This window comes from Eschrichtius robustus, chromosome 7 (assembly GCF_028021215.1).
Source record: "Eschrichtius robustus isolate mEscRob2 chromosome 7, mEscRob2.pri, whole genome shotgun sequence".
Lineage (NCBI taxonomy): Eukaryota > Metazoa > Chordata > Mammalia > Artiodactyla > Eschrichtiidae > Eschrichtius > Eschrichtius robustus.
This window is the reverse complement of record NC_090830.1, coordinates 42972746-42987046: the sequence shown is the minus strand read 5'-3', so window position 1 is coordinate 42987046 and position 14301 is coordinate 42972746.

The window sequence follows — 14301 nt, the reverse complement described above, 5'->3', positions numbered from 1 at the left end:
TTACTAGCAATCTCCCTCCTTGGAGAATCAGCACCTGTAACCTCCTGTTCCATACAGGTTGCAATTTGTCCTGAGGATGAACGGGAAGAGGGGGAACCAATGAGAGACTAGCTCTAGGTGTTGGGACTGGCACAGGTCACTCTTTTTTCCAATCAGGAAGAAGAATTAACCACAAGCTCAGTCTGCCGCCCGGAAGCAGAATAGGGCCTAAAGCAATCCTGCGCTTTTGCGGCCAGCTCCCAAGAGAGCGAGTTGAAAAATGGAGCTCAGGGGCACTGCAATTCACAAACCTGCAGACTTATAAATGATAACTCTCGTCTACAAATATATTGAGGGAAGGCAACAAAGAGGATTTGAAAGCAAGGCAGATTTGCAGGCAACAGATTTCAGGAGGCAGATTCGAATCGCCTTTAAAGCACAGGAAAAGCGGCAAAACCTCGACAATGATGCCCTTGGCCAAAAAGGGCGTATGCGTTTTTTCCTGAATATATTCAGGAAAAAACGCATACGCCCTTTTTGGCCAACCAAGCAACCTGGAAAGGCAAATCAGCGCTACAAAGAAGTCTCGCTTCCCATCGGTCAAAAGGGCCATGCTGAATAAAGTGTCAAAACCAGAAATGCAGGACAGGCCACGGAGAAACGGGAGCCTTGCTACGCTGATGGGCGGGATGTAAATTGCCAACAGCCACTCTGGAGAAGTGTACGGTGTGTCCTGAAACATTTACAAAACTCAGCTTAGAGAGCATAGGGCACTTCCACTCATGGGCGTATACATTGGGAAAACTAAAAATCAGCAAGACACAAGCACCCCAAAGTTTAGGGCTGCTCTGTTGACAAGAACCTCCACTTCGTTACACCTTAAATATCCCAGGAAAGAGAAAAATGGATAAAGATGTTGTGCTCCTTATGTACAATGGAATATCACTCAGCCATGAAATCAACGTCATAAGGCTAGTAGCAGCATGATGAGTGGATTTAGGTACGACGATTCTAAGTGAAATAAGTCACACAGAAAAAGACACTTATCATAAGATATCACTTATAGAGGGAATGTAAAAACCGCTACCCTTGAACTGAATTACAAAACAGAACAGAGTCACACGGTTAGAAAACACACTATGGCTGCCTAACGGGAAAGGTGAGGTGGGGTGATGCATAAAACAAGGGTTTCAAATTAGCTCAGATACCGTTCCATAAACCCAATACGTAATAGACAAGACCTACTCCTTGCTCAGGGAACTGGACTCAACACCCCCTATTCACCGCCCAAGATTATATCTGACTAGTAAGAATCTTAAAACCTATGTATTGATATCTCTCTGTAAGTGAGTCAAGTGGGTGTAAAGCTGCATAAACACAGCAGTGAAAAGCAGCTAAACCCCATTATAAAACTCAATTAATTTTAAAAACCCGTGAAACAAAGACAGTGAAAGGGAGAGAAATTCTTACAAAATTCGTTCAGGCGCTGTGATGCCACCTGGATTGACCATATTTAGACCCGCAGCTGATTGAGACATAAGGGTGGACACTCTTGGGGCTGAGGGGTTTGGTGAGGTTCGGTGAGCAAACGCAGACGCTTTAAAGTAATACTGCGTGGTACCCATCCCATGGGTCCCAAATCTCCAGGTTCAAGGGCATCTTCCTACATCGAAAACATGCATGAGAAACCCAGAAGACGGTCCACCGAGTGATTGGGAAAGGTTTCTAAAACGCACCTCATTTCTCGTCTCCTTGTGCTCGGGTTCGCCATTCCAGCCGCTTTACTAGCAATCTCCCTCCTTGGAGAATCAGCACCTTTAACCTCCTGTTCCATACAGGTGGCAATTTGAACTGAGGGTGAACGGGAAGACGGGGAACCAATGAGAGACTAGCTCTAGGTGTTGGGACAGGCACAGGTCACTCTATTTTCCCATCAGGAAGAAGAATTAACCACAGGCTCAGTCTGCCGCCCGGAAGCAGAATAGGGCCTAAAGCAATCCTGCGCTTTTGCGGCCAGCTCCCAAGAGAGCGAGTTGAAAAATGGAGCTCGGGGGCACTGCAATTCACAAACCTGCAGACTTATAAATGATAACTCTCGTCTACAAATATATTGAGGGAAGGCAACAAAGAGGATTTGAAAGCAAGGCAGAATTGCAGGAAACAGATTTCAGGAGGCAGATTCGAATCGCCTTTAAAGCACAGGAAAAGCGGCAAAACCTCGACAATGATGCCCTTGGCCAAAAAGGGCGTATGCGTTTTTTCCTGAATATATTCAGGAAAAAACGCATACGCCCTTTTTGGCCAACCAAGCAACCTGGAAAGGCAAATCAGCGCTACAAAGAAGTCTCGCTTCCCATTGGTCAAAAGGGCCATGCTGAGTAAAGTGTCAAAACCAGAAATGCAGGACAGGCCACGGAGAAACGGGAGCCTTGCTACGCTGATGGGCGGGATGTAAATTGCCAACAGCCACTCTGGAGAAGTGTACGGTGTGTCCTGAAACATTTACAAAACTCAGCTTAGAGAGCATAGGGCACTTCCACTCATGGGCGTATAAATTGGGAAAACTAAAAATCAGCAAGACACAAGCACCCCAAAGGTTAGGGCTGCTCTGTTGACAAGAACCTCCACTTCGTTACACCTTAAATATCCCAGGAAAGAGAAACATGGATAAAGAAGTTGTGGTCCTTATGTACAATGGAATATCACTCAGCCATGAAATCAATGTCATAAGGCTAGTAGCAGCATGATGAGTGGATTTAGGTACGACGATTCTAAGTCAAATAAGTCACACAGAAAAAGACACTTATCATAAGATATCACCTATAGAGGGAATGTAAAAACCGCTGCCCTTGAACTGAATTACAAAACAGAACAGAGTCACACGGTTAGAAAACACACTATGGCTGCCTAACGGCAAAGGTGAGGTGGGGTGATGCATAAAACAAGGGTTTCAAATTAGCTCAGATACCGTTCCATAAACCCAATATGTAATAGACAAGACCTACTCCTTGCTCAGGGAACTGGACTCAACACCCCCTATTCACCGCCCAAGAATATATCTGACTAGTAAGAATCTTAGAACTTATGTATTGATATCTCTCTGTAAGTGAGTCAAGTGGGTGTAAAGCTGCATAAACACAGCACTGAAAAGCAGCTAAACCCCATTATAAAACTCAATTAATTTTAAAAACCCGTGAAACAAAGACAGTGAAAGAGAGAAATTCTTACAAAATTCGTTCAGGGGCTGTGATGCCACCTGGATTGACCATATCTAGACCCGCAGCTGATTGAGACATAAGGGTGGACACTCTTGGGGCTGAGAGGTTTGGTGAGGTTGGGTGAGCAAACGCAGACGCTTTAAAGTAATACTGCGTGGTACCCATCCCATGGGTCCCAAATCTCCAGGTTCAAGGGCATCTTCCTACATCGAAAACATGCATGAGAAACCCAGAAGATGGTCCACCGAGTGATCGGGAAAGGTTTCTAAAACGCACCTCATTTCTCATCTCCTTGTGCTCGGGTTCGCCATTCCAGCCGCTTTACTAGCAATCTCCCTCCTTGGAGAATCAGCACCTTTAACCTCCTGTTCCATACAGGTGGCAATTTGAACTGAGGGTGAACGGGAAGAGGGGGAACCAATGAGAGACTAGCTCTAGGTGTTGGGACAGGCACAGGTCACTCTATTTTCCCATCAGGAAGAAGACTTAACCACAGGCTCAGTCTGCCGCCCGGAAGCAGAATAGGGCCTAAAGCAATCCTGCGCTTTTGCGGCCAGCTCCCAAGAGAGCGAGTTGAAAAATGGAGCTCAGGGGCACTGCAATTCACAAACCTGCAGACTTATAAATGATAACTCTCGTCTACAAATATATTGAGGGAAGGCAACAAAGAGGATTTGAAAGCAAGGCAGAATTGCAGGAAACAGATTTCAGGAGGCAGATTCGAATCGACTTTAAAGCACAGGAAAAGCGGCAAAACCTCGACAATGATGCCCTTGGCCAAAAAGTGCGTATGCGTTTTTTCCTGAATATATTCAGGAAAAAACGCATACGCCCTTTTTGGCCAACCAAGCAACCTGGAAAGGCAAATCAGCGCTACAAAGAAGTCTCGCTTCCCATCGGTCAAAAGGGCCATGCTGAATAAAGTGTCAAAACCAGAAATGCAGGACAGGCCACGGAGAAACGGGAGCCTTGCTACGCTGATGGGCGGGATGTAAATTGCCAACAGCCACTCTGGAGAAATGTACGGTGTGTCTTGAAACATTTACAAAACTCAGCTTAGAGAGCATAGGGCACTTCCACTCATGGGCGTATAAATTGGGAAAACTAAAAATCAGCCATACACAAGCACCCCAATGTTTAGGGCTGCTATGTTGACAAGAACCTCCACTTCGTTACACCTTAAATATCCCAGGAAAGAGAAACATGGATAAAGAAGTTGTGGTCCTTATGTACAATGGAATATCACTCAGCCATGAAATCAACGTCATAAGGCTAGTAGCAGCATGATGAGTGGATTTAGGTACGACGATTCTAAGTGAAATAAGTCACACAGAAAAAGACACTTATCATAAGTTATCACCTATAGAGGGAATGTAAAAACCGCTACCCTTGAACTGAATTACAAAACAGAACAGAGTCACACGGTTAGAAAACACACTATGGCTGCCTAACGGGAAAGGTGAGGTGGGGTGATGCATAAAACAAGGGTTTCAAATTAGCTCAGATACCGTTCCATAAACCCAATACGTAATAGACAAGACCTACTCCTTGCTCAGGGAACTGGACTCAACACCCCCTATTCACTGCCCAAGATTATATCTGACTAGTAAGAATCTTAAAACCTATGTATTGATATCTCTCTGTAAGTGAGTCAAGTGGGTGTAAAGCTGCATAAACACAGCAGTGAAAAGCAGCTAAACCCCATTATAAAACTCAATTAATTTTAAAAACCCGTGAAACAAAGACAGTGAAAGGGAGAGAAATTCTTACAAAATTCGTTCAGGCGCTGTGATGCCACCTGGATTGACCATATCTAGACCCGCAGCTGATTGAGACATAAGGGTGGACACTCTTGGGGCTGAGGGGTTTGGTGAGGTTCGGTGAGCAAACGCAGACGCTTTAAAGTAATACTGCGTGGTACCCATCCCATGGGTCCCAAATCTCCAGGTTCAAGGGCATCTTCCTACATCGAAAACATGCATGAGAAACCCAGAAGACGGTCCACCGAGTGATTGGGAAAGGTTTCTAAAACGCACCTAATTTCTCGTCTCCTTGTGCTCGGGTTCGCCATTCCAGCCGCTTTACTAGCAATCTCCCTCCTTGGAGAATCAGCACCTTTAACCTCCTGTTCCATACAGGTGGCAATTTGAACTGAGGGTGAACGGGAAGACGGGGAACCAATGAGAGACTAGCTCTAGGTGTTGGGACAGGCACAGGTCACTCTATTTTCCCATCAGGAAGAAGAATTAACCACAGGCTCAGTCTGCCGCCCGGAAGCAGAATAGGGCCTAAAGCAATCCTGCGCTTTTGCGGCCAGCTCCCAAGAGAGCGAGTTGAAAAATGGAGCTCGGGGGCACTGCAATTCACAAACCTGCAGACTTATAAATGATAACTCTCGTCTACAAATATATTGAGGGAAGGCAACAAAGAGGATTTGAAAGCAAGGCAGAATTGCAGGAAACAGATTTCAGGAGGCAGATTCGAATCGCCTTTATAGCACAGGAAAAGCGGCAAAACCTCGACAATGATGCCCTTGGCCAAAAAGGGCGTATGCGTTTTTTCCTGAATATATTCAGGAAAAAACGCATACGCCCTTTTTGGCCAACCAAGCAACCTGGAAAGGCAAATCAGCGCTACTAAGAAGTCTCGCTTCCCATCGGTGAAAAGGGCCATGCTGAATAAAGTGTCAAAACCAGAAATGCAGGACAGGCCACGGAGAAACGGGAGCCTTGCTACGCTGATGGGCGGGATGTAAATTGCCAACAGCCACTCTGGAGAAGTGTACGGTGTGTCCTGAAACATTTACAAAACTCAGCTTAGAGAGCATAGGGCACTTCCACTCATGGGCGTATAAATTGGGAAAACTAAAAATCAGCAAGACACAAGCACCCCAAAGTTTAGGGCTGCTCTGTTGACAAGAACCTCCACTTCGTTACACCTTAAATATCCCAGGAAAGAGAAACATGGATAAAGAAGTTGTGGTCCTTATGTACAATGGAATATCACTCAGCCATGAAATCAACGTCATAAGGCTAGTAGCAGCATGATGAGTGGATTTAGGTACGACGATTCTAAGTCAAATAAGTCACACAGAAAAAGACACTTATCATAAGATATCACCTATAGAGGGAATGTAAAAACCGCTGCCCTTGAACTGAATTACAAAACAGATCAGAGTCACACGGTTAGAAAACACACTATGGCTGCCTAACGGCAAAGGTGAGGTGGGGTGATGCATAAAACAAGGGTTTCAAATTAGCTCAGATACCGTTCCATAAAACCAATATGTAATAGACAAGACCTACTCCTTGCTCAGGGAACTGGACTCAACACCCCCTATTCACCGCCCAAGAATATATCTGACTAGTAAGAATCGTAAAACTTATGTATTGATATCTCTCTGTAAGTGAGTCAAGTGGGTGTAAAGCTGCATAAACACAGCAGTGAAAAGCAGCTAAACCCCATTATAAAACTCAATTAATTTTAAAAACCCGTGAAACAAAGACAGTGAAAGAGAGAGAAATTCTTACAAAATTCGTTCAGGGGCTGTGATGCCACCTGGATTGACCATATCTAGACCCGCAGCTGATTGAGACATAAGGGTGGACACTCTTGGGGCTGAGAGGTTTGGTGAGGTTGGGTGAGCAAACGCAGACGCTTTAAAGTAATACTGCGTGGTACCCATCCCATGGGTCCCAAATCTCCAGGTTCAAGGGCATCTTCCTACATCGAAAACATGCATGAGAAACCCAGAAGATGGTCCACCGAGTGATCGGGAAAGGTTTCTAAAACGCACCTCATTTCTCATCTCCTTGTGCTCGGGTTCGCCATTCCAGCCGCTTTACTAGCAATCTCCCTCCTTGGAGAATCAGCACCTTTAACCTCCTGTTCCATACAGGTTTCAATTTGTCATGACTATGTACGGGAAGAGGGAGAACCAATGAGAGACTAGCTCTAGGTGTTGGGACAGGCACAGGTCACTCTATTTTCCCATCAGGAAGAAGAATTAACCGCAAGCTCAGTCTGCTGACTGGAACCAGAATAGGGCCTGAAGGAATCCAGCGCTTTTGCGGCTAGCTCCCAAATAAGCGAGTTGAAAAATGGAGCTCAGGGTCACTGCAACTCACAAACCTGCAGAGTTATAAATGTTAACTCTCGTCCACAAATAGATTGAGGGAAAGCAACGAAGAGGATTTGAACGCAAGGCAGAATTGCAGGAAACAAATTTCAGGAGGCAGATTCGAATCGCCTTTAAAGCACAGGAAAAGTGGGAAAACCTCGACAATGATGCCCTTGGCCAAAAAGGGCGTATGCGTTTTTTCCTGAATATATTCAGGAAAAAACGCATACGCCCTTTTTGGCCAACCAAGCAACCTGGAAAGGCAAATCATGGCTACAAAGAAGTCTCGCTTCCCATCGGTCAAAAGGGCCATGCTGAATAAAGTGTCAAAACCAGAAATGCAGGAAAGGCCACGGAGAAACGGGAGCCTTGCTACGCTGATGGGCGGGATGTAAATTGCCAACAGCCACTCTGGAGAAGTGTACGGTGTGTCCTGAAACATTTACAAAACTCAGCTTAGAGAGCATAGGGCACTTCCACTCATGGGCGTATACATTGGGAAAACTAAAAATCAGCAAGACACAAGCACCCCAAAGATTAGGGCTGCTCTGTTGACAAGAACCTCCACTTCGTTACACCTTAAATATCCCAGGAAAGAGAAAAATGGATAAAGATGTTGTGCTCCTTATGTACAATGGAATATCACTCAGCCATGAAATCAACGTCATAAGGCTAGTAGCAGCATGATGAGTGGATTTAGGTACGACGATTCTAAGTGAAATAAGTCACACAGAAAAAGACACTTATCATAAGATATCACTTATAGAGGGAATGTAAAAACCGCTACCCTTGAACTGAATTACAAAACAGAACAGAGTCACACGGTTAGAAAACACACTATGGCTGCCTAACGGGAAAGGTGAGGTGGGGTGATGCATAAAACAAGGGTTTCAAATTAGCTCAGATACCGTTCCATAAACCCAATACGTAATAGACAAGACCTACTCCTTGCTCAGGGAACTGGACTCAACACCCCCTATTCACCGCCCAAGAATATATCTGACTAGTAAGAATCTTAAAACCTATGTATTGATATCTCTCTGTAAGTGAGTCAAGTGGGTGTAAAGCTGCATAAACACAGCAGTGAAAAGCAGCTAAACCCCATTATGAAACTCAATTAATTTTAAAAACCCGTGAAACAAAGACAGTGAAAGAGAGAGAAATTCTTACAAAATTCGTTCAGGGGCTGTGATGCCACCTGGATTGACCATATCTAGACCCGCAGCTGATTGAGACATAAGGGTGGACACTCTTGGGGCTGAGAGGTTTGGTGAGGTTGGGTGAGCAAACGCAGACGCTTTAAAGTAATACTGCGTGGTACCCATCCCATGGGTCCCAAATCTCCAGGTTCAAGGGCATCTTCCTACATCGAAAACATGCATGAGAAACCCAGAAGATGGTCCACCGAGTGATCGGGAAAGGTTTCTAAAACGCACCTCATTTCTCATCTCCTTGTGCTCGGGTTCGCCATTCCAGCCGCTTTACTAGCAATCTCCCTCCTTGGAGAATCAGCACCTGTAACCTCCTGTTCCATACAGGTTGCAATTTGTCCTGAGGATGAACGGGAAGAGGGGGAACCAATGAGAGACTAGCTCTAGGTGTTGGGACTGGCACAGGTCACTCTTTTTTCCAATCAGGAAGAAGAATTAACCACAAGCTCAGTCTGCCGCCCGGAAGCAGAATAGGGCCTAAAGCAATCCTGCGCTTTTGCGGCAAGCTCCCAAGAGAGCGAGTTGAAAAATGGAGCTCAGGGGCACTGCAATTCACAAACCTGCAGACTTATAAATGATAACTCTCGTCTACAAATATATTGAGGGAAGGCAACAAAGAGGATTTGAAAGCAAGGCAGATTTGCAGGCAACAGATTTCAGGAGGCAGATTCGAATCGCCTTTAAAGCACAGGAAAAGCGGCAAAACCTCGACAATGATGCCCTTGGCCAAAAAGGGCGTATGCGTTTTTTCCTGAATATATTCAGGAAAAAACGCATACGCCCTTTTTGGCCAACCAAGCAACCTGGAAAGGCAAATCAGCGCTACAAAGAAGTCTCGCTTCCCATCGGTCAAAAGGGCCATGCTGAATAAAGTGTCAAAACCAGAAATGCAGGACAGGCCACGGAGAAACGGGAGCCTTGCTACGCTGATGGGCGGGATGTAAATTGCCAACAGCCACTCTGGAGAAGTGTACGGTGTGTCCTGAAACATTTACAAAACTCAGCTTAGAGAGCATAGGGCACTTCCACTCATGGGCGTACACATTGGGAAAACTAAAAATCAGCAAGACACAAGCACCCCAAAGTTTAGGGCTGCTCTGTTGATAAGAACCTCCACTTCGTTACACCTTAAATATCCCAGGAAAGAGAAAAATGGATAAAGATGTTGTGCTCCTTATGTACAATGGAATATCACTCAGCCATGAAATCAACGTCATAAGGCTAGTAGCAGCATGATGAGTGGATTTAGGTACGACGATTCTAAGTGAAATAAGTCACACAGAAAAAGACACTTATCATAAGATATCACTTATAGAGGGAATGTAAAAACCGCTACCCTTGAACTGAATTACAAAACAGAACAGAGTCACACGGTTAGAAAACACACTATGGCTGCCTAACGGGAAAGGTGAGGTGGGGTGATGCATAAAACAAGGGTTTCAAATTAGCTCAGATACCGTTCCATAAACCCAATACGTAATAGACAAGACCTACTCCTTGCTCAGGGAACTGGACTCAACACCCCCTATTCACCGCCCAAGAATATATCTGACTAGTAAGAATCTTAAAACCTATGTATTGATATCTCTCTGTAAGTGAGTCAGGTGGGTGTAAAGCTGCATAAACACAGCAGTGAAAAGCAGCTAAACCCCATTATGAAACTCAATTAATTTTAAAAACCCGTGAAACAAAGACAGTGAAAGAGAGAGAAATTCTTACAAAATTCGTTCAGGGGCTGTGATGCCACCTGGATTGACCATATCTAGACCCGCAGCTGATTGAGACATAAGGGTGGACACTCTTGGGGCTGAGAGGTTTGGTGAGGTTGGGTGAGCAAACGCAGACGCTTTAAAGTAATACTGCGTGGTACCCATCCCATGGGTCCCAAATCTCCAGGTTCAAGGGCATCTTCCTACATCGAAAACATGCATGAGAAACCCAGAAGATGGTCCACCGAGTGATCAGGAAAGGTTTCTAAAACACACTTCATTTCTCATCTCCTTGTGCTGGGGTTCGCCATTCCAGCCGCTTTATTAGCAATCTCCCTACTTGGAGAATCAGCACCTTTAACCTCCTGTTCCATACAGGTGGCAATTTGAACTGAGGATGAACGGGAAGAGGGGGAACCAATGAGAGACTAGCTCTAGGTGTTGGGACAGGCACATGTCACTCTTTTTTCCCATCAGGAAGAAGAATTAACCACAAGCTCTGTCTGCCGCCCGGAAGCAGAATAGGGCCTAAAGCAATCCTGCGCTTTTGCGGCCAGCTCCCAAGAGAGCGAGTTGAAAAATGGAGCTCAGGGGCACTGCAATTCACAAACCTGCAGACTTATAAATGATAACTCTCGTCTACAAATTTATTGAGGGAAGGCAACAAAGAGGATTTGAAAGCAAGGCAGAATGGCAGGAAACAGATTTCAGGAGGCAGATTCGAATCGCCTTTAAAGCACAGGAAAAGCGGCAAAACCTCGACAATGATGCCCTTGGCCAAAAAGGGCGTATGCGTTTTTTCCTGAATATATTCAGGAAAAAAAGCATACGCCCTTTTTGGCCAACCAAGCAACCTGGAAAGGCAAATCAGCGCTACAAAGAAGTCTCGCTTCCCATCGGTCAAAAGGGCCATGCTGAATAAAGTGTCAAAACCAGAAATGCAGGACAGGCCACGGAGAAACGGGAGCCTTGCTACGCTGATGGGCGGGATGTAAATTGCCAACAGCCACTCTGGAGAAGTGTACGGTGTGTCCTGAAACATTTACAAAACTCAGCTTAGAGAGCATAGGGCACTTCCACTCATGGGCGTATACATTGGGAAAACTAAAAATCAGCAAGACACAAGCACCCCAAAGTTTAGGGCTGCTCTGTTGACAAGAACCTCCACTTCGTTACACCTTAAATATCCCAGGAAAGAGAAAAATGGATAAAGAAGTTGTGGTCCTTATGTACAATGGAATATCACTCAGCCATGAAATCAACGTCATAAGGCTAGTAGCAGCATGATGAGTGGATTTAGGTACGACGATTCTAAGTCAAATAAGTCACACAGAAAAAGACACTTATCATAAGATATCACTTATAGAGGGAATGTAAAACCCGCTACCCTTGAACTGAATTACAAAACAGAACAGAGTCACACGGTTAGAAAACACACTATGGCTGCCTAACGGGAAAGGTGAGGTGGGGTGATGCATAAAACAAGGGTTTCAAATTAGCTCAGATACCGTTCCATAAACCCAATACGTAATAGACAAGACCTACTCCTTGCTCAGGGAACTGGACTCAACACCCCCTATTCACCGCCCAAGAATATATCTGACTAGTAAGAATCTTAAAACCTATGTATTGATATCTCTCTGTAAGTGAGTCAAGTGGGTGTAAAGCTGCATAAACACAGCAGTGATAAGCAGCTAAACCTCATTATAAAACTCAATTAATTTTAAAAACCCGTGAAACAAAGACAGTGAAAGAGAGAGAAATTCTTACAAAATTCGTTCAGGGGCTGTGATGCCACCTGGATTGACCATATCTAGACCCGCAGCTGATTGAGACATAAGGGTGGACACTCTTGGGGCTGAGAGGTTTGGTGAGGTTGGGTGAGCAAACGCAGACGCTTTAAAGTAATACTGCGTGGTACCCATCCCATGGGTCCCAAATCTCCAGGTTCAAGGGCATTTTCCTACATCGAAAACATGCATGAGAGACCCAGAAGATGGTCCACCGAGTGATCCGGAAAGGTTTCTAAAACGCACCTCATTTCTCATCTCCTTGTGCTCGGGTTCGCCATTCCAGCCGCTTTACTAGCAATCTCCCTCCTTGGAGAATCAGCACCTTTAACCTCCTGTTCCATACAGGTGGCAATTTGTCCTGAGGATGAACGGGAAGAGGGGGAACCAATGAGAGACTAGCTCTAGGTGTTGGGACAGGCACAGGTCACTCTTTTTTCCCATCAGGAAGAAGAATTAACCACAAGCTCAGTCTGCCGCCCGGAAGCAGAATAGGGCCTAAAGCAATCCTGCGATTTTGCGGCCAGCTCCCAAGAGAGTGAGTTGAAAAATGGAGCTCAGGGGCACTGCAATTCACAAACCTGCAGACTTATAAATGATAACTCTCGTCTACAAATTGATTGAGGGAAGGCAACAAAGAGGATTTGAAAGCAAGGCAGAATGGCAGGAAACAGATTTCAGGAGGCAGATTCGAATCGCCTTTAAAGCACAGGAAAAGCGGCAAAACCTCGACAATGATGCCCTTGGCCAAAAAGGGCGTATGCGTTTTTTCCTGAATATATTCAGGAAAAAACGCATACGCCCTTTTTGGCCAACCAAGCAACCTGGAAAGGCAAATCAGCGCTACAAAGAAGTCTCGCTTCCCATCGGTCAAAAGGGCCATGCTGAATAAAGGGTCAAAACCAGAAATGCAGGACAGGCCACGGAGAAACGGGAGCCTTGCTACGCTGATGGGCGGGATGTAAATTGCCAACAGCCACTCTGGAGAAGTGTACGGTGTGTCCTGAAACATTTACAAAACTCAGCTTAGAGAGCATAGGGCACTTCCACTCATGGGCGTATACATTGGGAAAACTAAAAATCAGCAAGACACAAGCACCCCAAAGTTTAGGGCTGCTCTGTTGACAAGAACCTCCACTTCGTTACACCTTAAATATCCCAGGAAAGAGAAAAATGGATAAAGATGTTGTGCTCCTTATGTACAATGGAATATCACTCAGCCATGAAATCAACGTCATAAGGCTAGTAGCAGCATGATGAGTGGATTTAGGTACGACGATTCTAAGTGAAATAAGTCACACAGAAAAAGACACTTATCATGAGATATCACTTATAGAGGGAATGTAAAAACCGCTACCCTTGAACTGAATTACAAAACAGAACAGAGTCACACGGTTAGAAAACACACTATGGCTGCCTAACGGGAAAGGTGAGGTGGGGTGATGCATAAAACAAGGGTTTCAAATTAGCTCAGATACCGTTCCATAAACCCAATACGTAATAGACAAGACCTACTCCTTGCTCAGGGAACTGGACTCAACACCCCCTATTCACCGCCCAAGAATATATCTGACTAGTAAGAATCTTAAAACCTATGTATTGATATCTCTCTGTAAGTGAGTCAAGTTGGTGTAAAGCTGCATAAACACAGCAGTGAAAAGCAGCTAAACCCCATTATAAAACTCAATTAATTTTAAAAACCCGTGAAACAAAGATAGTGAAAGAGAGAGAAATTCTTACAAAATTCGTTCAGGGGCTGTGATGCCACCTGGATTGACCATATCTAGACCCGCAGCTGATTGAGACATAAGGGTGGACACTCTTGGGGCTGAGAGGTTTGGCGAGGTTGGGTGAGCAAACGCAGACGCTTTAAAGTAATACTGCGTGGTACCCATCCCATGGGTCCCAAATCTCCAGGTTCAAGGGCATCTTCCTACATCGAAAACATGCATGAGAAACCCAGAAGATGGTCCACCGAGTGATCAGGAAAGGTTTCTAAAACACACCTCATTTCTCATCTCCTTGTGCTCGGGTTCGCCATTCCAGCCGCTTTATTAGCAATCTCCCTCCTTGGAGAATCAGCACCTTTAACCTCCTGTTCCATACAGTTTGCAATTTGTACTGAGGATGAACGGGAAGAGGGGGAACCAATGAGAGACTAGCTCTAGGTGTTGGGACAGGCACAGGTCACTCTTTTTTCCCATCAGGAAGAAGAATTAACCACAAGCTCAGTCTGCCGCCCGGAAGCAGAATAGGGCCTAAAGCAATCCTGCG